The sequence below is a fragment of the Adiantum capillus-veneris genome, chromosome 4 (assembly GCF_014529385.1).
Source record: "Adiantum capillus-veneris isolate H3 chromosome 4, ASM1452938v2, whole genome shotgun sequence".
In the NCBI taxonomy this organism is placed as follows: Eukaryota; Viridiplantae; Streptophyta; class Polypodiopsida; order Polypodiales; family Pteridaceae; genus Adiantum; species Adiantum capillus-veneris.
In genome coordinates, this window is record NC_140934.1 from 91,047,373 (window position 1) to 91,071,897 (window position 24,525).

Sequence of the window (24,525 nt, forward strand, 5' to 3'; positions counted from 1 at the left end):
CACAAATAGTGAGGTATTGCTACTTTAAACACATTTGGAAGGCAAGGAACAATCAAATTTTTTAAAACTCTCTGGAGGTAGCTAAGTTTGTGGAGATAGTCCAAGAAAGTAGGGTAACGATCATTGCCATTTCGAAGCAAAAGAACTCAAAAGAGTGGAGTAGGACCCTCAGGGATGTTGTGAATGTGTGAGATCATCCATCGCCAAGGGGTGACTCCCCCATCAGCCGATGTATCTAGAATCGAGGGAAGTGGTCATGGCTCGTCATGAGCATGACAAGAATCTGTAATTTTTGGATATGGTAATATAATCCACTCACCATTGTGAGTTTTGCAAAAAAGAGTGAGTATTGTAGAAAACTCACTCTTATTAGAGTATCCTTGGAGATGCACAACGTTTATCTTATCCTCAAAGATTTGAAAAATTCATATAAATGAGCTCAGAGAGCAGGAGCAAGAACAGTAGAACAATCGGTATCTTACAACATGGTGGCCAAAAAGAGTTGCAAAGTAACGGCTAAGAGGGGAGCCACCCCAGCACAAAGAGAGGTTTACATACAATCATGATCAGATATAGATACAACTAGCTAGAACAAGGAGCTACAAAGTGCTTATTGCCGCATATGAAGGGGAAACGCGATGCTCCTTCACCATCGAGTTGTGATCACCATTCCCATCACCAAGTACCCAAAAGAATTTCTATATGCAAGCTCTCAATGTGAGCCAATCACAATCATAAGGGACCCTAAGATGTTGTCGACAAAGGAACATCATATAGCAATCAAGAGAGTGATCACCACTACACAAACCACCGCCATTTGGTGCAACTAGAGAACAAGCTCTTGCCATGAACTTGGACCCTACTATTGAACCACCATCATGAACCACTAGCCTGTGTTGCCTCCCTAAGGGAAAGTGGGAGGAAAGTTCTGTAGGGATCGGAGAGCACACACACAGAGAGCCAACACGAAGAAGGAGATAGACACAGTGTGTGGCGGGGCGGTACTCACACTACAATGTGTAGTTGTAAGTATAGTTATTATGAATGAGTAAATGAATGACTGTACATGGGCGGCTGAACAACGGGCAGCCGGGCACACGGGCCTTTAACCCAACAATCTCCCACTTAAAGGTAGTGTGCCTTTAAAGTGGCCAAAGTACAGCAAAAGAAGTCAAGCCATACCCATCAGCAATCTGCAGTGTGCAAACCGCTGTGAGGCTAACGACTTTGTGAGTAGATCAGCAGGGTTATCTTCAGTGTGTACCTTGACAATCTCTATGCGCTTGTCCTCTAGCACCTCTTGTATGAAGTGATACCTCACCTCAATGTGCTTTGTCTTCGCATGGAAGACAGGATTCCGTGCCAACGCTATGGCACTCTGGCTATCACAATGTAGAATCGGAGCATCACCAGCCATACCAAGATCTCCCACTAGTCGTGAGAGCCATACAGCCTCCTTGGCAGCCTCAGTGGCAGCCATATAGTTAGCCTCTGTAGTGCTCAAAGCAACGCATGGCTGTAAACGTGATGCCCACGAAACCGGTCCACCTGCAACTGTGAACACATAACCGCTAGTAGACTTCCTCGAGTCCACTGAACCTGCATAGTCTGAATCTGTATATCCGCAAACAGACATATCCTTCTCACCATAACATAGGGACAAATCTAAAGTCCCTCTCAAGTATCTGAGAATACCTCTCACTGCATCCCAATGACGCTTGCCCGGGTTGGACATGTACCTGCTAACCACACCAACTGCATGAGCAAGATCTGGACGCGTAGCCACCATGGCATACATCAAGGAACCAACAGCTGACGCATAGGGAATCTGAGACATCTCTGTAGTCTCCAAATTTGTCTCAGGGCAGTCATCATGGCTGAGTTTTACATATGGAGGCAACAGGGTACTAATGGCCTTCCCCCCTTCCATATGAAAACGCTCAAGCACCCTGTCAATGTACTCTTTCTGACTAAGAAAGAGCATCCTGCGAGAACGATCACGAGTGATCCGCATACCCAAAATATGACTGGCATCCCCAAGATCCTTCATGGCAAAGGTCTCATGTAGCCTATGTTTCAAGGCATCCACATCAGAAATACACTTCCCTGCGATGAGCATGTCATCCACATACAAAACCAAAACAGTAAGACTACCATCTGCAGACTTGCGAGTATAGAGGCATGGGTCCTCATAACTGCGTACATAGCCCAATGAACTCATGAATGCATCAAACTTATGATACCATTCACGAGATGATTGCTTCAACCCATACAAGGTCTTAAGAAGCCAGCATACCATCTTCTTTGAACCATGAATAACAAACCCACTTGGTTGCTCCATGTACAAATCCTCGTGCAAGTCCGGATGTAAGAAAGTTGTCTTTACATCCATTTGCTTCAACTCCATGTCTTCTGTAGCTAACAAAGCAAACAACATACGCAAAGTAGACATCTTCACCACTGGGGAGAAGATCTCATCAAAATCAATGCCCTTCTGTTGCTTGAATCCTTTAGCCACAAGCCTTGCTTTGTATTTAGGCTTTGCATCCATTGAACACAATTTTATCTTGTAAACCCACTTGCATGGTAGTGCCTTCTTACCCTTTGGCAAAGGAGTAAGCTCCCATGTTTCATTTTGGATCAACGAATCCATCTCTGACTGCATAGACTGCTCCCACTTGAGCTTGTCAACACTAGACATGGCCTCATCATAACATGATGGCTCCCCGCAATCAGTCAACAATACATAAACCATAGAAGGCACAAAACGCTGAGGCTATCTTGCACGCCGCTCTGAACGCCTCAAAGACTGCGCAGGAGGTGCATCTGGCTGTCCCACATCTACATGATCTCCCAACAAGGGCTGATCTCCCACTTGAGGGTCAGTGGGCTGCCCACGAGCAGCCATGGGACCATCATACCGATGACCATCCTCCTCAAATATCACACGCCAAACCTCAACCGTTCGCGGTGATGCTCTATACATAGAGTCCTCATGAAAAACAACATCATGGTTGCGCACAATCTTCCTGTCAATAGGATCCCACAATCGATAACCCATCTCACCAGAGCTACCATAACCCAAGAAGATACATCTCTTACTCTTTGGATCCAATTTGCTGCGTTTTGCCTTAGGTACATGTACATAAGCTTCACAGCCAAAAACACGAAGGTGACCATACGAAGGTGGAAAACCTGTCCATACCTCTTCAGGCACTTTGAAGCCCAAAGGAACACTAGGTGAACGATTTATCAAATGCACAGAAGTGGCAACTGCTTCAGCCCAAAATCCATTTGACAAACCAGCCATAGAAATCATACTACGGACTTTCTCCTGTATAGTCCTGTTCATGCGCTCTGCCACACCATTTTGAGGAGGTGTATAGGGAGCACTAAGCTCACGCCGTATACCCTTCTCAACACATAATGTAGTGAAAGCATGAGACATAAATTCACCCCCATTGTCTGTACGTAAGCACTTCAACTTACAACCTGATTGGTTCTCAACAAGAGCCAACCATTGCTTAAATATATCAAACACCATATCCTTCTTACGAATGGGGTATGCCCATACCTTCCTACTAGCATCATCAATGAACGTAACAAAGTACATAGCACCTCCAAGAGAAGCATTGGGCATCGGCCCACATACATCACTATGCACCAAAGCTAGCTTTTCCAAAGATCTGTGTGGAACACTCTTCTTATGAGAAGACCGAGCATGTCGACCATAAAGGCAATGCTCACAAAACTCAAAACCACCAAAATCTGAAACGGGAATGTAATCCGCACGTGCCAACAACTTCAAATCTTTCAGTGACATATGCCCCAAACGCTGATGCCATAAAGAAGCAGGAGGTTTCTCAGTGATCCCCACAATGTGATCAGCCACACTAGCTACACAAAGAGAATACAACGTATTCCTCTTAGCACCTTTAACCAAAACAAGGCTGCCCTTAGTGAGCTTCCAACCTCCATCACCAAAAGATACATTGAAACCAAGTGAATCCAACTGACCCACACTAATCAAGCTTTTTGCAAGAGCCGGCACATGACGCACACGCTGCAAGAAAAACATAGTAGAGTTTGGCATAGCCAAATGAATATCCCCAACACCATGAATCTGCATAGAACGCCCATCGGCAATCTTGACAGTACCTGTGCTCGAAGCATCATAGTCATGAAACCACGACCTATGAGGCGTAACGTGAAAAGAAGCACCACTGTCAATGACCCAATCCATAGGCATACTACTCTCATGAGTGAGAAGAAAAGCATCATCAAAATAGGATGCAAGCAACACATCACCAAGCTCTTCACTAGTAGCACTAGTCGAAGCACATACATGGTCATTTTGAGAGCTACACTCTCCCTGTGTTGCATTTAACTCCTCAATCTTGACATTGGACTTAGACTTGTCCTTAGCATCATGGTCTTTCTTCTTACCATCTCCATTTTCCCTTTTCCACTTGTAGCAATCCTTTTTGAAATGGCCTTTTCTACCACAATGAAAACATTCCACATCCTTTTTACTTGTGCCTGCACGGGACTTGCTTCTAGATTTACCCCTGTTGGACTTATACTTGTCCATAGTCCTGCCTCTGACAACCATTGCACTAGAAGACTTACTACCTGCATTATTCTTTCGATTAATCTCTTCCGTGAGAAGACTAGACTCCACATTAGTACTTGTCAACTCATTCGCAGGAACCGAGTTACTTATGGCTGTCCTAAATGTGTCCCATGACTCAGGCAACGTGACAAGTAAAAACATAGCTTTTACATTGTCCTCAAACGTAATTTTCTGCGTAGCAAGTTGGCTGAAAATTGTATTGAACTCATTCAAATGCGCATTCATGGAAGCACCTTCCTCCATTCGCAAAGCAATAAGCTTTTTAATCCAATACACCATAGAAGCATCCGAATGCTTATCATACATATCGCAAATCCTCTGCCATAGCTCATAGGCTCCACCCTGTGCATCTTTCACATTGTAATAAACAAACTTTGAAAGGGAAAGCCTAATGGTAGACCTGCACATCTCATCCAACTCCTCCCAATCATCCCTCTCCATGTTCTCTGGCTTAACTCCCTGCAACTTTAGAGGTCGAATCTGTTTCTTCTGCACCAAGACATCCCAAATCTGATCTTTCCAATATGAGAAGTTAGCACCATCCAGCTTCTCAATATTGAAAACTGTGTCCTCTTTAGTGCCCATTACAACAAGAATGCAACAATGAGAAACTTGTAACCAACCAACAAACTGCCACAACAAAGTAGTGTTGCAAATCTGACAACACCTGCTGCTCAATCAAAGAGAAAACGCATAGAGTATAAATCACTCATAATATGGTCAAAAAACTTACGTAGAAATCCACAAACAAATGCATAAACCCGTGACACCTGTAACTCAACCGGCCTAGGCAAACCGTGCCACAAAATGCATCAACAATGAGCTGTCATAGAGGCATAAACATACTCCATGTCTGAATAACCACAATAGAGACATAAGCTGACCAAACTTACACAAATCCGTGAGCATAAATGGATCCAAGTGAGCATATAACCAATGCACAAGCTCAACGAAGTCCAATCTCTATTGTCAACCAAGTACCTGTCCGTACTCAAACCGCAACACTGCAAGCAAGAGCAAACCCGCTCTATGTATAAGTGAACCAAATCTCCACAATATCATGCATAAAGAGTGTCTGTCAAACTGCCATATCCACATCCATCAACATACATAGATGATGTAAACCTGTAGCTCAAGAACACGCATAAACAGACTGCCCAGAAGAGTAGAAGCTCCCACTCAAACCACAACCATATACATGGCTGTCACACAGTCAAAATACATGTTTTGTAACCACAGAAGAAACCTGTATCCAAAGCTCCCTGTAACCTGTAACCTGTAACCTGTACCCGTACCTATACCTGCACCTGTACTTGTACCTGTAGTCGAAGAAGACAATGCCGCCAAACTCCCACTCTATCTGTGTGTATGAGGCCACTCCAAGAAGAGGCCACACACTCTCAAATGAGCTGTGGGCTCACGTAAGTGGAAGACACTACAGCAATGGCACCTGTAATGGCTATGGAAGCTCTGGCAGCAGAAAACTACCAAAGAGAGCTGAAAAAAACGCAACTCCTAGTCTGTAGCTCAGATGGGATTTCTAATGGCACGAATGGCTCCGAAAGGGGGGTTAAACCTCAGGACACCTACTGAAAATACTCGCGGAGTGCTGAACCTTCCAATGCCAAGCTTGGAAAAACCTTCTGCTCTTTAGAAATGCGCGCGTGTGCGAAACCGAAAAACGGCAATGAAACAGCAGCAATTTCCAGCACACTCAACAATGATGATGAAGCTCTCAATGCTCTCACTACCAAGCTCTGATACCACTTGTAGGGATCGGAGAGCACACACACAGAGAGCCAGCACGAAGAAGGAGATAGACACAGTGTGTGGCGAGGCGGTACTCACACTACAATGTGTAGTTGTAAGTATAGTTATCATGAATGAGTAAATGAATGACTTTACATGGGCGGCTGAACAACGGGCAGCCGGGTACACGGGCCTTTAACCCAACAAGTTCTCACCCATATGGCATCCGGGCAGCGAGGGATGGGGCAGTCAGTTCCCCCTTCTCGGGGCAAACCGTGTCTCACAACCCAACGGAAAAATGCTTGAGTCAGATTAGCACTGACAGAAAGAGATGCACCAACCATGGGCATTATGCAGGACCTCTCGACGTCCATCCTAAAGGGCCTCCCACCCAACGAGATGTCGTTGCAACTATTCTACGATAGACATGCGATAAGGTTTGGCGACTCTCTTTGCAGGCATTTAATATAAAATGTAAATCTTAGCTCAGTCTTCATACATTGCATTGTACGGGAATGAATGCTATGTGGTTTCTATCATGTAGATACCTTATCGGGGATAACCATAGACATGGTGTTGGTGCAACCCAAATCTACTGGTGCTACAACACGTGGCTTTGGATGCAATTGAAGGGGGAGGAATCCTATGCTTGTGCATCTATTAGATGCAAGGGAAAGCAAGGGGATCAAGATGTGTATGCAAATTCACTACAAGTGGCCTTTTGTTCTTGTGACGCTGAAAAAATAGTGGGCATTTCTTATCGTTGCTTATGTGATACCCTATAATTTTCCCACAAAATGAATAAATTCAAACGTCGCTAAGGTTTTTGATATGAGCATCGCTTAAGGAAACAATTTTTGCGCATTTGCAAATTGCTCAGTGTTGCATAAGGGATGTCTATAGTTTGAAAACAGTTCGTGGAACAATCCGTGAGGAGCCATTTTCTCACAAAAATTCTTTGACAGAGAAGGCTTAAGAGTGACCTGATGCACATAGTAAGCTTCCCCCTGGGCCCCCCACACACACATAGGAGACCCAAAGGTTACATCCATGACTGTGTGTGTGTTGTTGTTGTTGTTTTAAATTAGTACATATACATAAATTATAACACACACACACACACACACATATGAGACCAAAAAGTTACATCCATGAGTGTGTGTGTGTGTGTGTGTGTGTTGGTGTTTTAGATTAATACATATACACAAAAGAGTATAATAGTTCAAAAGAAAGCTGGCTTTAGACAAGGGACAAGGAGTAGCACAAAAACAACTCAGTCTTGAATCAATTTTGTACATAGATATGAGAATGTGGTCTCATTCTAGTGCTTTTGTACATGAGGTAATCTGCAATGATTGTCTATAATGTGATGAGAGTCAGGTACATTAGTGACAGGCAACATCTAGGCCAAAAGGAATCCTAAGAAAGGATAGAGTCCTCACTTGCATCCATGTCAACAAGACAATAGATACGTTAGCCTTGAATATGTATTACAGGTGTCAATGGACCCGATCGGCTGTTATCCATGTCCATCTTACAAACTTTTTTAACTCAAACCTACTATCCAAAATAAATGTGAATTACTAGAATGGTTTTGTTTGTTTGTTATTTTCTTTGTGATTGTAAAGCCATTGCTTTATTTTAAGGTGTTTTTTTCCTTTTAATTCTTTTTTAGGTTCAATTTTAACTTGTAATAAAAAATATCATCACTCCTTTAATATTCAAGTGAGTATATAGGCTATAAAGGTCACTAGTTAATCCTAATTTTTTATTTTTTATTTTTAAAACCTTTATCTATTTACTTAGACTAAGTTCTTATCAGAAGGCCACTACCCCTTTTGATCAAAGTGTTTACTCCCATATTTGTCCCATGTGTTTATGTAGCTTTTGTTAAAGGCTCTTCCCAAGATTCGTATGTTTGGCAATCACTTTACTAGGTAGATTATGATCCCAAATGCCTAAGTGTTTTTACCAAAAAGATACCAATTGTGGGTGTTAAACAATGTCCCACTTTATAACATTTTTACAGAATCTTCCTTTGCAATCCTTTTAAAAAGTATATGCTACTCATGCTACATAATTCATAACAGACAAAGTATAGGACCGTTTTGAGATGAAAAAATAGCTTTGCACAGCCGTTCCTGGATAACCAAAATTTAAGAAATCATTTTTTCTCTTTTGATAATCTTATACCAAAGCTGTTTTTAATCCAAAAAACCAAACAAAGTTTGTTCCTACCCGGGATATTAGCCATCCCGTCATCTTATTAAACACTCCTAAGTAACACGGTAGGACCAGTAAAACCATGCCTAGAGAAGGAGCCTTATTTTGCAAAATCAATCTCCAGGAAAACCAAATAAAACATTTTTGAGCAAAAAAATACAGGCAAGCTCGATGCCTTTACTTCTTCATAAAAAACCCACACACTAAACTAACCTACAGCGCCATAATCCTCAAAATCAAAAAATCAATCATAACAAGATGCATCTGCATCAATTCTCTCTGTTTTTTTTTCCAAAAAAAAGTTAAAATTATGTGTGTGTGCTTGGCAGACTAGATTGATAAGCCATTATTTTTAACCAATTTAGGAAAATGCTGAGTGCAACAGAAAAAACCCATAGGCCGTGTTAGTTGTAATAAAACTAAAGCCAACAAGAAAAGCACCACCACAATAATTTAGCTAGTAGGATGTATCAACTGCCTCCCATCTTTTATTTTTAAAAAACCCGTTCAGAGTAAATGTTGAGTGCAATAGATCATAACAAAAATCCCATATAAAAAACAATTGTAAGTTGCAACACAACCCAAGCGAGGTAGAGCACCAACCTAAGACACACTATCATGCTTGACTACCTCCATTACTCCATAGTTAACCAAAAAGGACTCACACCCCTCGTTCACATCACACACCATGCAATCGAGGCTAAGTGACGGGCCAAATCTACCCTTACCTCTTTTTATAGTAGTATCCCAAAGGTTGAGCCATTTTCTCACAACGAAGCAAATCCCACCCGATCAGTATACTCAACAGGTTCAAGCTTCAAGGCAGATAGTTACACAATCCATCCACCATGGTTAGATAGTAGAATCATAGGATGGGAGAGAGAAGGGAAGGGTAGGGTTTCATACAATGGCACAATAGGAACTTGTGAACATGCCAACAAGAGGTGGGCGGTAGGGGGAGAGAGAGGGAGCGCACGAGGGGCATGAAGGGAAACAGTAAGAATGCATTAATTACACCCCACCCTTCTAGGGGTAATGAACATTTTAAATACAGGGTATCAAAATGTAGCCAGAGTGAATCATATATCAGGCACCCATTAAGGGACCCCATCCCACGATGGTCACAGGAGATGAATACATTAAAGGCAACCAATGGGTAGAGGTTCCCACATTGGTGAGAGAAATCATGACCCAAACTCAAGGGGGTTTGCTTACACCACAAAAATTGGGAAAGTACCATAGAGATAGTAGTTGCTAGTAATTCTGAACGCAAGCTCAGGGTTTATAGTATCAATAGTTTTGCAAAGAAATGATGTGGTATGTGTGTGTAAATGGGGTTTGAATCAACATATATGTGTGTACGTGTGTGCTCATACTACAAGGCATGCTTTAGCCAAGGCATGGATTAGTTATAGGGTTCCAAGTGGCAAAAAGTTGTCTAGAGATAGTGTTTTTTAGGTGAGAGTGAGTGTGACGACATGGTGTTAGGCTTTTTTAGATAGTGATACACTTATAGACAAAAAAACATAATGATTCCAAAGATAGTTGGCTTTAGACAAATGACAATGATTAGCACAAAAAAAACTCAGTCTTTGTTTCATTTTTGTACATCACAGTAAGAATGAGGTATCATTCTAGTGTTTTGTATATAAGATAGTCAAGAAAAACTTATTCTCAAGTGAAAGAGGCCAGATTCAACAGTGATGGACAATAGCTAAGCCAAAAGATCCTCAATAAAAATAGAGTCCTCTCCTGCATCCATATAAACAAGACAATAGATTTGTTAGCCTTGAATACATATTTACACGTGTCAAACAAACCTATCAATTGTTATCCATGTCTTACTTAAAACCTTTTTAGCTTATACCTACCATCCATGTAATGTTAAATATCAACAAGTATCCATGCTTAGAGCAGTCGGCCACATATAAAAGTGATGTGTGTGTGTGTGTGTGTGTGGGGGGGGGGGGGGGGGGGGGGAGAGAGAGAGAGAGAGAGAGAGAGATATAAATGAAATAAAATGTTTTATTAATGTCTTCAAAAGGCCAAAATGACCTATGAGACCAAAAGGTTACATTCATGTGAGAAATGAAATCAAATATTATATTCACGTCTTCTAAAGCCATATTGATCTATGAGAGCAAAGAGTTACATAATGTTAAATATGATACAAGGTCTGAATAAAAAGAGAAAAAGAAACTAACTAAAAATAAAACTGCTGGAGCTATATAAGATGCATATCAAGAGCTTGAAAGGTACATATACAAAAAGTGGGTGTGTATCTGAGAGAATAGATGCAAATGGTGGATATGTGTATCAAAACTGAGAGATGTCTCACATCAATCTTGCTACATGATTGTGTAGATTTAATGAAAATGGCCTATGAACTTTGAGAATAGCGGAATTAACAGAATTAAAGTGAGCATTTTTGTGAGATCACTTTGAGAACATAGACAGTGAACTTAATTGATGGTAGCAACATGAACATAGCACTTAAGTAACTTTTGCAAGAGAGAGAGTATTAGAGAACATGACAATAGTTAAGGACCGGATTTACTTGGAGCCGGTCACCCCCTCCAAAAGGCATTTGTATTATAGATTCTCCCATCAAGAGAGATTTGGTACAATACAATCTTTGTGTTCCTTGTGACCTTGGTGATGCTATGACGATGGAAAGCTTCATGCATCACGAGCATAACATAAACTTTGCAAAAAGAATTAACTATCCCAAGCCTCAGTCCCAAGGCCTCATGTTATAGAATTGATATTTTATTATCTATTGCAGCTGACAGGTGGCAAGAGCATCAGCATATAATGGATTATGCAGAAGGATGTTACATTTTATGTATATTTGATTATTCAAGTGCTCTTTGTGAGCTTTGGCCAATTATGTCCGGCCGGCCAGTTTGTACTCACATTGACCATTCAAGAAATCAATAAATGAAATACGTGCAAGAGGGAAATGGTCACTCTTGCACGGGGGGAGATTGCACCCAGTGTCTGTGTACTTCTTCTCCCCTCTCCCCGTTTCTCTCTCGCCGTGCCGGCGTAGCACTCCGCTCTAGGAGGTGCGCCTGCGCGTGCTCTTTCCCTCTCTTCCGCTCTACGTCTCTCGTTGTTCGCGTATAGCTTCGATTACAAGTTCGTGGATGTGCCAGGTATACAGATTTGTTGATTTATGGCTTGCTATGTGCTATTTCGAGTATTTTGCAGGGCTTTCCGCGCTCCCGAATGTAGCAGTGGTATCAGAGCTGAGGCTACGCTCCAGAGATTTCATATTCAGATAACCAAAAGCTAAGTGCTCTTGTTTCTTTTGGTTTTCAAAATTTATAAATCTATGTTCTTGTCCTATATTATTTTTTTCATGAAAATATGGCTTTAATCCTCCGTTAATTTGTACTCAGTGGAAGATATCTAAATAAGACAGTAGAAATGACAATTTTATAATATGAGCAAGTTTACACAATATTAACGTATATATATATTAATAGCGCGATAAATATCGTCATAGGATCTGTATAGTCAACGAAGAAGAGAAGTAGTAGGAGAAGGATTGGAGGTGTTCTGTCATAGGAAGGAGGAGGAATTAAAAGTAACATAAAATTTTAGCATATTCGCAATTTCTCATGGAAACCTGTCCCAAGTTAGGCTCGGAATTTATAACAAGGATATTTTAAAAAAAGTAAATAAATAAATAAAAGCATAGGAGATCGATCGTGACCAGTAGATGCATGGTAGACCGAGCTCGCATGCAGCATGGCAGATAGAACCAGGCCAATTCAACCGTCTCTCGGACTCTCTCTCTCACCTTGGCCAACAACCAACACCCCAAAGCATCTGCAGACGACAGTGCTACTTTCTCATGAAGTGGCAGTGGTCGCAGTCAAAATACACCATCCCCTGCATGAACACCCGCCCCTTTAGCAATCTACGGCCACCTGCCAAGCCAGTTATGGCGATAGCGCTGCTATTATTGAGCGTGTGTATGTACGGAGGGTTTTTGCGAGCCAGGAATAATAGAGAGCGCAAGCAGTGGACGAGGCAGTAGCTCTCTGTGATCAAGCACCAAGTCTCTCCCAAGTCGTGTTACCAATGAGCCTCAAAATCTCTCTCCTCATGCAGCCACCACCAACCGTTCCTTTTGGGTCGTCTCTCAGTCCTCGCTCGACTCCCTCACACCAACCATGCACAACCGCCTCTCTCACGCCATGCAAATCACAGCCTCTCAATGCTCATGCATCGACTCCCAATCTCTCTCTTTCTTTCTCTGTCTCTGGTCGCCACCTGGAATCAGTCTCTCTCTTCTCTCTTTTGTCTGATGCGACTGCCGCAAATACTCTCCGAGCCATGTGTTTCCCAGCATCCTTTCTCCATTAACCTCTACCATCAATCTCTTTCTCTCTTTCTCTACCCCTCGTTGCTGCAGTACAGGTACGCACTCCCCTTGCAGGCATGATTGGCATGCGTAGCTATGTCTTGCATGCAACCACCCACTACCTCTTTCTTTGGAGCTCACCCACTCGCACTGGCGCGACACTCACGAAGGTTGCAAGCTCGTACAACTGTTCTCTCTCTCTCCTCACACTCACGAAGGTTGCAAGCTCGTACAACTGTTCTCTCTCTCTCTCTCTCTCTCTCTCTCTCTCTCTCTCTCTCTCTCTCTCTCTCTCTCTCTCTCTCCCCTCAGTCGCTCTCTCTCTCTCTCTCTCTCTCTCTCTCTCTCTCTCTCTCTCTCTCTCCAGTTCGGTCGCTTTCTAACAACCCTCTCTCTCAAAAACTAGTGGTTCGTCCAGGCATGTAGCACTCTCTAGCTGCCTCCTCTCTTCCTCTGTTAAGATGCCAATATATTAATCCTCTTGATTTGCTTGTGCCTCGCTCTCTGCTGCAAACGATTCTTCATCTGTCATGGGCCCTGGAACTCTCCTTGATCATACAGCTATTTTCACATGCAGCATATCATCAACCTTAGCCTTCCATGGTACCATATCCACCTTCTCCGACTGTAGCAGTGTACAATAGCACTTTGCTGGTGCTTTTCTCTCCAATAACACCTCCTGGTGATTCCACCAGTGGCTTCACCAATCTTATCATCCTCCCTATATCAAATATAGTCTCATAAGTTGCGTCAACATGGTTTGAATTCTCTGCCTTGAGCCTTGCGCAAGTAAAATTTCAAAATTACAGAAATATATTGCTGATGGCCGGGGGTTACTGCTGCAACTTCTTTTGCCTTTATTAGGCCATGCGCTAGTATCCCACAGTATGGAACACACTTTGGCAGAGCAACTCGTAGTTTGCGTGTACGGCATTGAATCTTGTGCTCTGTGTACCAACCAAACAAAATAAACAACTACCCCCCCCTCCTCTCCCGTTGGGTTTCCCTTTGCGGTGGAAATGGCAAAAGCTGACTTTTTGTAGCGGGGAGCGCCTTTTTCTGTCTCTCGCCCTTGGCTCCAACTATCGTGCAAGCCCAAGAGGAGTCATGCCACACCATGACAATCCTCACAGACATGATGACTCTACAAGGGATCATAACCATACACATAGTGCTCAATGGATTGAGAAAAGCATGCAAAGTACAGTGATTGCAAAGATAGATATGCACACCCCTTTTCCAACAATGTAAATCCTCATCTACGGTACCCTTGGCCATTCTGTTGAACCATATCTCCAACGAGATCAAACCTGCGGGCCTTGGTAAGCTCTTTTATGACCTTGACCAAGGTAGCACTATGAAGTGTTAAACCTTGCTACACAATCTGATCGTACAGCTCCTCAGTCGCTTGCCATTATTGAGCACTGGTGAAGTTTCGAACATCTGCAAAGAAGACGTAGTCATTCAAAATGAAGCCTGGCTGAGCTTTGATCCATGTGTAGAGGGCATACCTAGGTATTGAATTAGATCATTAAGGATTGTATCAATATGGTCTCCTAGGCTTTTTGAAGAGAAGTAATTTCACATTTCATTCCATTTCTCTCTCTTTAACCAGTATGCCTACCTATAGAGGTGGACATTAAAGATGTTCTTTAGTGCTTGCTACTGCAATATTCTATCTAACATACGTCCGTTGCCGAGCATTCTCACGCATTGACGATGATGATACTGATTTTCATCACACGATATTAGGCTCTAGGTTTTATGCTTTCAATTGTACTTCGTTTTGTTTATTTTTATTTTTGTTAGTACCCAGGCATCGGAACAAATACACAAGGATTGTATCAGTTGTTCTCACACTTAGTCTCACATTTTAAGACGGTTAATATAACATTTCATTTCATTTTCTCTCTCTCTTTCCCCCCTCAACCAAACTGCGCACCCTACCTTTGTATTCGATTACTCCCAACCTCGCAAGTCGATGACCTCTTGTCCTCTACACACACACTCACTCGTCAATTCCGATGATACACGCATACACACACACACACACTACTGTAAGTGTTCTATATGGTCTTTCATAGCTTGAAGTTATTGCTCGTGGCTACGCACTCTGCGATTTGTGTGTCTATATTTAAGGTGGCGATAAGTGCTGCTATGACTCTTGGTATTTTAGTGTTTATTGTATCCATTCAAAGATGATCATCCAAAGTAGTGCCTACAAAATTTTTCACGAGAAATTCTCTTTGGATAAGAGTACTCATAGTAATGTTTGTCGATCGAGTTAGGGCTTACCAAAAACAATATTTTTCCTAACTGAAGACAATGAGGGAACACCTAAAGCTGTTTTGTTTTTAGATCAAAATTCACAGATTTTTAGGTATTCACACTAAAATTTGTAAAACTTTGTTGATTTCCTTGAAGGAAATCATGGACTCTAGCTGATGTTTTGCTATTTTAGCTAGTTTCAATAACACGGGTGAAATTTTACTAGCTTCTAATTTTCTTGTGACAACAATCAAAGGTTTAAAAACTTACTCACATATACAATTCACCTCACTGATATCTGACACCCATCTGTATGACTTGAACTTTATGGCATTTGTACTTTGGTTTGTTCTAACTTGCATAACATTACTCAAATGATGAATTTTGCTGTTGATCTTTGTTTTCAAGAAATTGTTTAGCATTTGACGTTTTGGATACTAGTCACTTCTTCAAACCACCTCCAGGTATGTAATTTATCATTGTTTTCCACGGTATTTTAATTCTCCTTAATGAATCCATTCCTATATATATCTATAGCTATCATATTTCTTAAGATCTCATCAATTATGCAACATATATTGTCCGCCTATACTGCACTGACATCCCTCATCATAATCCTACAATAATAATCACTTTCTCTACTTGCTTGGAAGTTTATTGGTGCATATATTTAAGGACACAAAGTCAAGCAGTTTGCAATAGGGATAATACCATTAGACAATTTGAAAGCAAAAAGATCTTTTCCTTCTTTATATTTTCTTAGGGTATATGAAATTAAGCATCCCTAAAGTTCTACGACAGTGTGCTTGCACTGCATGTACTTTCTATTGAGCGGATTTTGCATTAAGCTATGCAACTACTCATATGAGCCGCGGTGCTTTGAGTTAGTGAACAACAATTTGCAACTACTCTACTACTCAACTATACTTCAATGTGGTGTCACACAGGTAGTAAATTCTTTGTCCTTTTTATGTCTAGCCTAGTCCATTGGTCACCAACACACAGATTTGCCGATTTAGGCAGTGTGTAGGATACTCATCTTGGTGCAGATTCACCGATTTAGGCAGCACATTAAAAATTACAGATTCATGATTTTTAAACAATACCAAATGCAGTTTCGCCAATTAAGGCAGCATAAGAGCAGATTCGCCCATTTAGGCAACGCGTCATATTGGTGTAGATTCGCCGATTTAGGCAACACCAATCACAAAATCATGCTGCAGTGGCTGGCCACCACTGTAACTGGTATGATTTTGTTACCCGGGTATATAATGAAAGTTATTTGGATTTGGACTTATATTGTGGAATTGGAATTGGATTGGGATTTAGTATCTGGTGATTATTATGGCAGTGTTTATGTGATGAGACTTGACATTATGAGATTAATGATGAGTGTGACCAATGATATCCTGATTCATCACGGTATGACATATACTGCTTATTCTAGTGGTATGGGACACTAGAATAGGTAGTATGTGGATGACGGCAGGCATAAGCTAATGTTGTTTAGTTTCATAAATTTTTCTTTTATTATGTGATGTTTTTGACACAACATACTAATCACTGTTTTTGACAAGTATTGTTTGTAGATTTTTATCTTCGCAACTGAGGACAATTGCTTTCCAACGGAGAGGTATGTTATAGAATTGATATTTTATTATCTATTGCAGCTGACAGGTGGCAAGAGAATCAACATATAATGGATTATGCAGAAGGATGTTACATTTTATGTATATTTGATTATTCAAGTGCACTTTGTGAGCTTTGGCCAACTATGTCCGGCCGGCCAGTTTGTACTCACATTGACCATTCAAGAAATCAATAAATGAAATACGTGCAAGAGGGAAATGGTCACTCTTGCACGGGGGGTGATTGCACCCAGTGTCTATGTACTTCTTCTCCCCTCTCCCCTCTTCTCTCTCGCTGTGCCGGCGTAGCACTCCGCTCTAGGAGGTGCGCCTGCGCGTGCTCTTTTCCTCTCTTCTGCTCTACGTCTCTCGTTGTTCGCGTATAGCTTCGATTACGAGTTCGTGGATGTGCCAGGTATACAGATTTGTTGATTTATGGCTTGCTATGTGCTATTTCGAGTATTTTGTAGGGCTTTCCGCGCTCCCCACTGTAGCACCTCAAACACCTTCGAAGGTGGAGAGAGCTAGTGGGGAATGAGGGTAGAGATCGGAAGATGAAGAAGAATCATCCATAGGAGAAATAAATAATTCCTCACTTATCATCACTCTTCTTGCTTAGCATAGCATAATAGCATAGTAATGAAGATGAAGAAGATGGCAAGCTTAAGCATTGAAGCATGGCTCTTGGTTGGATTTGTATTACATAGCCAAGAGTTTTGGTGTAGGCTCTCCACTTTTCAACAATCTTGGAGAAGGAGAGGCTCTTGCACTTTGCACTTCACTTAATGAGTGTGTGTGTGTGTGTGTGGGAGAGTATAATTCCCCTCTCAAGCTTGGTCTCTCTCTCTCTCTCTCTCTCTCTCTCTCTCTCTCTCTCTCTCTCTCTCTCTCGTATTATTTAATTATATCATTTGGACATGTGTCCTCTTTTTCCTCTTTGCGAGAAAGAACTTAATTATTTATTTTTATACGTCTAAATTCTCATTGGACCCCTTTAAAGTCTATCTAATAGGATTCAAGCACGTCATGAGGGCCACATGTGGAGGATTTTGACATGTGTCTTTTATGCTTCTTACGTCATTTGGATTGAACACTTCAAGCACTTAGTCAATTAAGCATGGAAACCGTTTATGCCTCTTGAGAGTTTATCTTTGAATTGAACACTTCAAGAAACTTAGTCATTTAAGAATGACAATCACCTCAAGCTTGGAAGGTTCCCACAAATACTTTAAGCACTTTAGTTGGTAAGCTGACAAAGACCTCATGCTTGGATAGGATTCCCACCTCAAGGTCAACTGTAGCTTGCCTAAGATCAAAGGACTTTTTAACACTAACTTTTGGAGGTTTTTAATGAATCTAACCCTAAGGTCTTTTAAGCTCCATTAGATGCACGTTGCTCTTTGATAAACTACCTCCTTTTGGACCCCTATTGAGATATAACCATCTCTCCTCTTGGTCCCTTGTTTAGTTAAATCTAGAAACACTTATTGCACATTGCTCTTTGGTAGACCGTCTCCTTTTAAACCCTATTGAGATGCAACCATTTCTCCTTTTGGTCCCTTGTTGAGATAGGTCTAGAAGCACATATCTATATCCTAAATCTTGTTCCCCTTTATCTTCCCATATTAAATGATCAGTCTAATATGAGAAAATCATTTGGTTTATGACATTACCTCTCTCTTGAAATCATAGTTGTCCTCGACTATGAGGTAGAGAAGATAGAGCCTAGTCATTAATCCATGTTTCTTAGCGGGTAGAGAATCCCTTTTTACCCTACGACATCATTCCAGAATGGATGACTAATCCATTTGGTGCTTGGGAGACTTAACTGCTGCAAGCATGTCTTCTCTTTAGTCCATATCATACTTCCAAAGTAGAGTGACAAGTTCTACTTGGTGTTTGAGAGACGTCGAAACCACAAACATGATCCTAAGCATGCATACTTCTTTAATTTTGTGCACAATAAAAGAAAGAGAATGAGTCTTATAAGACAAAACATTGTTCATTTAAAATGCATTTTCAATTGCTTACTCTAGTTTAGCATTGTACGCATTGACAAGGTTCATATTATCCTTAAGCTAGGTTCCTTGCATCCATCTAGCATCTTTAAAAGGATAAACTTAACAAGATATCATTGGATAATCTTACCGTTTCTTAGTACCTTGTCTTCGTGTCAAAGAATCGATTCAAGCTGCAACACCTCTTCTTGAAGTTTGACCTCTGGTGGGTCCTCAATCATTGGTTCTTTTTGTGGCTTTCCTTTGTAAGGCTTGAGTAGGCTCACATGGTTAACATTGTGAATGAGCCAATGGTTGGGCAACTTTAATTGATAAAACATCTCATTGATTGGATTAAGAATTTAAAAAGGACATAGTATCTTTTTGCTAGTTTAGCATAATACTCTGGGTGGCCCGAAGGATTCTTGCCCGTAGTATGCCTTAGACGAGAACATATCATTTTTCTTGAAGGTTAAAGGATATTCTGTGCTTATTAGCAGCAGCCCTTTTTGCCTTTGCTTAGAGATGTATATAACCTCTTTGATCTTTGGAAAAGATTCGTGTGAGTCTCGGCTATATTCATCAGTAGTAGTGAAGATCTTCCGATGTACTTTTAAGTAGTAAGGGACTTTTGTATCTTCCCTCTTTAACCTCGAAAGGTGCTTTCCCAATAGAAGTATGTACAATGTCATTGTATGCATACTCTATAATAGGTAGGTACTTCTCTCATTGAGAACGTCGATCTACTTCCATGACATAGGCTTTTAGTAGATTCAAGAATCGTTTGATTAGTTATTTCACTTTCGTCATCCGTTTGTGGATGATAGGCCGAAAAAGAAATTTAATCTACTTCTTAGATTCTCAAAGATACCCTTCTAGAAATTACTGGTCATTCTAGGATCTTTGTCTGACACTATGGATGTTGGCACGCCATGATACTTGAAAATTTGAGATCTAAAGAGGGTTGCCGTTTGATGTGCCTTAATAGTCTTTTTGACAAGCATAGAGTGTGTTTTCTTGCTAATCATGTCGACTAAAACAATCTAAGTTGCTTCTCTCAATCAAATTTCAATTTTTGGTATACCACACATTTTGAAACATACTCTTTTATGTTTCCTTTTCATGGTAGACCAACAAAAATACATTTCTACTCCTTGAAGAGTAGATTATGGTATCCCTCTTTGCCCCGCATAAGGAGAAGCATGAGATTCATACATGACTTTCTTATTGTATGGGTGAGTAACACATAGCCTATTGCCATTAGGAAGATAACCATCCTTCAAGGTGAATGGTTCTTTTTTTCTTCCCTAATGCAAAGGCTATAATTACCTACTTAAAGTCTTGGTCAGTAGCATACTCATCTATCATAAAAATGAATCATTGTGAGTTGCTATAGACACCACATTTACCCTTGGCCATTGTGAAAGTGCATCGATCACTTGATTGTGCTTGCCCACCTCATTTGTTTGTCGGAAAGCTTGGTTTGCGTCATGAAGTTATTCAGGCCTTGTGATCCATTTGTAGGATGAATGGAGCCCCCAAGAGATAGTGCTTCCATGTGTCTAGGGCATGTAGAACCGCTAAAAGCTCTCTTTGAACTTCTTGAGCTTTTTTTATCTTCACCATGCAGGGTATGATTTGCAATGTCCTCCCCTCTTGTATTCTCTAGGAGAATAGACATAGCTTTCGTCGGAAGAGGAGGAAGGTGAAGAAGAAGGAGAAGAGGTGACCTCTTTCTTGCCTTTTTCTTCCTTTGTTTCCTCTATTCCCTTTTGGAGTGATGAGGAGAAGGACTATGGGTTGACTGTTTTCTCTTGGGAGGAGTTGGCAATAGTCTAGACCACCATCTTCATGGAGCCACATCTTTAGAGGAACTTAGGAATTTACTTCTTTCTCATTCTTTGGATTCCTCCTCTCTTGTGGGAGAGAGTCTTCTTTTGGGAGTCTCATTAAGAGGCCTCCTAAACTCCCTCTCCTCTTGGAGAGGAAGGGGAATCCCATAAGCACGAAGTTGTTGGGTAACTTTGGCTTGCAAAGTAGGATTGTCCATAGCTTGATGCAACCTAGTTACAAGATAATTGATAAACATGGGGGCATCATCATTAGCACCTTCATGGGGGCATCATCATTAGCACCTTCATGTGCAAAATCAAAGTTATCAATGTTCATTCTACTCTCTTGGTTATTTCCAGTCATGCTAATTATACTTATGTGTGTACTTAGTGTATTCTTTGGCAACTCAAAACCTTAGTTGCTACTCCTCTTAGCCTTTGAAAATAAGCACTTAAGTATCTACACCCACGTCTAAAACTGGTTAATTATAGAGATTAGTGGGATGGGTCTAACATAGCAGAACTATCAAGGAATAGCTCCTTTCAAACTTCTTATAGCTCAATAATGGTAAAGCCGTAGGCAAGTCTAAAAAGGGCCCATTATTAAGACCAAATTTCTCAAGGTGTGCACCATATCCCACACAGTGGGCTCAACAAACCGATAATATATCCCAGTCCCACTTACCCTAATATAATTAACAAAATCACCCATTTAATAGTCTAGTTAAGGACCTCCCTTCTTAAGCAAGAAAAGAGAAACCAAATACTCTAATACCAATGATAAGAATGACCTATAAACTTTGAGAATAGAGGAATCAAGAGAATTAAAGTGAGCACTTTTGTGAGATCACTTTGAGAACATAGAGGGTGAACTTAATTGATGGTAGCAACATGAACATAGTACTTAATTAACTTGGCATGAAAAATACTTTTGCAAGAGAGAGAGTATTAGAGAACGTGACAATAGTTAAGGACCGGATTTATTTGGAGCCGGTGGTCCCCCTCCAAAAGGCGTTTGTATTATAGATTATCCCATCAAGAGAGACTTAATATATATAATCTTTGTGTTCCTTGTGACCTTGGTGATGCTATGAAGATGGAAATCTTCATGCATCACAAGCATAACATAAACTTTACAAAAAGCATTAACTATCCCAAGCCTCAGTCCCAAAGCCTCAAACACCTTCGAAGGTAGAGAAAGCTAGCGGGGAATGAGGGTAGGGAAGAGGAAGAAGAATCATCCATAGGAAAAAGAAATAGTTCCTCACTTATCATCACTCTTCTTGCTTAGCATAGCATAATAGCATAGTAATGAAGATGAAGAAGATGGAAAGCTTAAGCATTGAAGCATGGCTATTGGTTGGATTTGCATTCCATCACCAAGAGTGTTGGTATAGGCTCTCCACATTTCAACAAGCTTGGAGAAGGAGATGGAGCTCTTGCACTTTGTACTTCATATAATGAGTGTGTGTGTGTGTGTGTGTGTGTGTGTGTGGGAGAGTATAACCCCCCTCTCAAGTTTGGTCTCTCTCTCTCTCTCTCTCGTATTATTTAATTATATCATTTAAACATGTGACCTCTTTTTCCTCTTTGAGAGAAAGAACTCAATTATTTATTTTTATGTATTTAAATTCTCACTGGACACCTTTTAAAGACTATCCAATAAGATTGAAGCACATCGTGAGGGCCACATGTGGAGGATTTTGGAATGTATCTTTTAGGCTTCTCAAGTCATTTGGTTTGAATTGAACATTTCAAGTACTTAGTTAATTAAGCATGGAAACTGTTTATGCCTCTTAAGAGTTTATCTTTTAATTGAACACTTCAAAAACCTTAGTCATTTAATCATGAGAATCACCTCAAATTTGGGCACGGTTCCAATAAATACTTTAAGGACTTTAGTTAGTACTCTGACAAGAACCTCTAGCTTGGGTAGGATTCCCACCTCAAGGTCCTAGCTTGTTGCCTAAGATCAAAGGAATTTTTTAACACTAACTGTTGAAGGTTTTTAATGAAGCTAACCCTAAGGTCTTTTAAGCTCCATTAGATACACATTTCTCTTTGATACACTACCTCCTTTTGGACCCCTATTGAGATGTAACCATCTCTCCTCTTGGTCCCTTGCTGAGTTAAATCTAGAAGCAATTGTTGCACATTGCTCTTTGGTAGCCGTCTCCTTTTGGACTCCTATTGAGATGAACCATTTCTCCTTTTGGTCCCCTATTGAAATAAGTATAGAAGCACATATCTATATCCTAACTCTTGTTCCCCTTTATCTTCCCATATTAAATGATCAGTCTAATATAAGAAAATCATTTGGTAAAGTTAGATATTTTATTTTATGACAATAGATGTCCTTTATGGTGAGATTTTTCACAAGGCATATCACATGTCTTGCAAATATAGATCTGATCATGTGTTACAACCTCCTTTGTCCACCATGGAAGTATCCTCTCATCCTGCGCCTCCTCGATCTCCCCAGCTCTACTGCTCAATCACTTGGTATACCTCTGCTAGTGATGTGCCATGTATCCCTCCTCTCTAGTGGTGGTCTTGTCTTTGATCAATAACATTATGATATGTTGCTCTGTGTCCCGCGGTGTGTGAGTCTCTCTCTACGAGTGACCATGCTCAATATTGATGAGATAGAGACCAAGAAATCTATGATCTTGGTATCTCATAACTCTATATAGAGGCCCAATCCCTTTCTAAAGAGATAATGAAAGTGGTCACTATCTCATAGTATGTTGTAAAATGGCATATATACTGAATTCATGTCTCTAGCTCTCTCTCTAATAGGTGGCACAAATTTGCCTCAGCTAAAATTCCTCGATATGGGTCAGTCTCAATCTCCAACTAATGTGATGATGTCCAAATCTATCCGATAGCACATCATAATCCAATGGGAAAAGTGAGTGTCCATATATGTAGGCCTAGATAAGAACTCATCCTTTGTGAGCTAGAGAAAATTCTCTATACTTGTAGTCATCTTTGTGTCCAACTCCTATATATGTTGTATCCATGTCCTCTACATATCCAACTAAAAAAATAATGTCATATAAGTCTAGTTCTCCCTCTATGGTATAAGAGAGAGAAGGTACATCTAGAGAATAATGAAATGGGGGGAGCTTGTCCATAGAGAAACCATGTAGCTCAAATCATGTCGCCATATGTGCATAGGAACATGATGTATCTCCCTTTGTTGGTCAAGTGTAGGGAAGACTTCAAGGCCAACTGATCATAATATGATATTGTGGTGGGATCTCCCATAATGTGTGTATGAATGCCACTAATCTCCTAAGAGCCTCAACCACCAAAGGAGTAGTAGCCAACTCTGCTCCGATGATTGCATGGGGAGCCAAGGCCTTAGCCTTAATCATCCTAAAGATCATGGAGATAAGTGTCCTCTCAATGTCTTGCCACCCATCTATGTGTCCATGTTGAGGACTATGATGATATACTGATATTTGCACGCCGAATAGAATAGATGAGGGAGAGGAGCTAGAGTATCAAAAAGACATAGCTTGGTTCCAAGCCCTTGGAACTGAACCTGTGAACATATCCTCTCCAAACCTCCCAAAGTTTCATATGCTCTAGTGACTCTAGTCTCTCTTACTCTCCTCATGGAGAAAATTGGGCCACTAAACACCACCACAAGGCAAGTGTACATATTAATATAATTCACTTGATCATATCCATAAGTAAGACTAGGCATCGATCGCCTAACTTATTGTGTTGTAATATTGGTCAAAGAGTCGAGAGATTTTGGCAAATTTTATGAGGAATCTTGACAGAGTAGAGTATAAACATCAATTCTCCA